Source organism: Pholcus phalangioides, unplaced genomic scaffold (genome assembly GCF_987345545.1).
Source record: "Pholcus phalangioides strain wild (caught in Gottingen) unplaced genomic scaffold, Ppha-v1.0 ptg000004l_1, whole genome shotgun sequence".
Lineage (NCBI taxonomy): Eukaryota > Metazoa > Arthropoda > Arachnida > Araneae > Pholcidae > Pholcus > Pholcus phalangioides.
Genome location: NW_028301597.1, coordinates 50,719,936 through 50,720,822, shown reverse-complemented (window position 1 = coordinate 50,720,822; position 887 = coordinate 50,719,936).

Here is an 887-nt window from a genome sequence, read left to right as displayed (position 1 = left end):
CGTATCCCTGTGCCTGTTGTGCATGACTTTTATTTGTCCATCCCACAACGGATACAAGCTGTAATTAATTCAAAAGGAGGGCCAACAGCCTGTTAATAAAGATTTTTTCTCGTCTCACAGGTTTGCATATTATTTTGTCCAACCCCTGTAGTTCGATGCAATGGCCCTATTCCTGATATGTTGTTCAAGAAAGGCAAAAACCGATATGAGGTGGTTTGGTTGAACCCCCCCCCCCCCCGTGCCTCGATGATCCTCCGACCCAGGTGACAAATTGTTTCAAAACTGTAACGTAGCGTTCAGTAGTTATCGTTTGCGTCATCTCTGTGCGCACTTTGAACAGATTGCAATGCGATTGCAACAACTGCTGGTGAGGAACAGTTTAATGCTGTTTCTCGGACTCCGAACCGCGACTTTAATGTACAGTGTGATCTGTCGGCAACATTTGTAACTAATTTTGAAACTTTATCGAATTTTTTGCGGATTTTCAAAATAAACGTATCCATTCGTTTAGTCTTCTGTCGATCCGAATTATTTCATTTTAAAATCAGGGAGCCATTTGTTGGACACCCTGTAAATTACAAAATTGTATCAGTATAAACAACTTCAATTTGCATGAAGTCGCACTATACAAAAACTAAAACATGCCCGAATAAAACCTTGAACCTCGATGTGGTAACGGGGAAATTATATGCAGTGCATATCCCCTACATCATCTCTATCGATTCGAGATGATGCCAGGATGTTAGTAGAGTAACCCAAGGAAAAGAAAAAAAGCCCTCTCTGATCAATCACATTTTACCTTCAAGAACTGCAATTTTAGGATGTTCCATAAGTTCGTAAATTGTTTAAAAATTGAAGGACTTGGTATATTGAAATGCGGTTCGTGA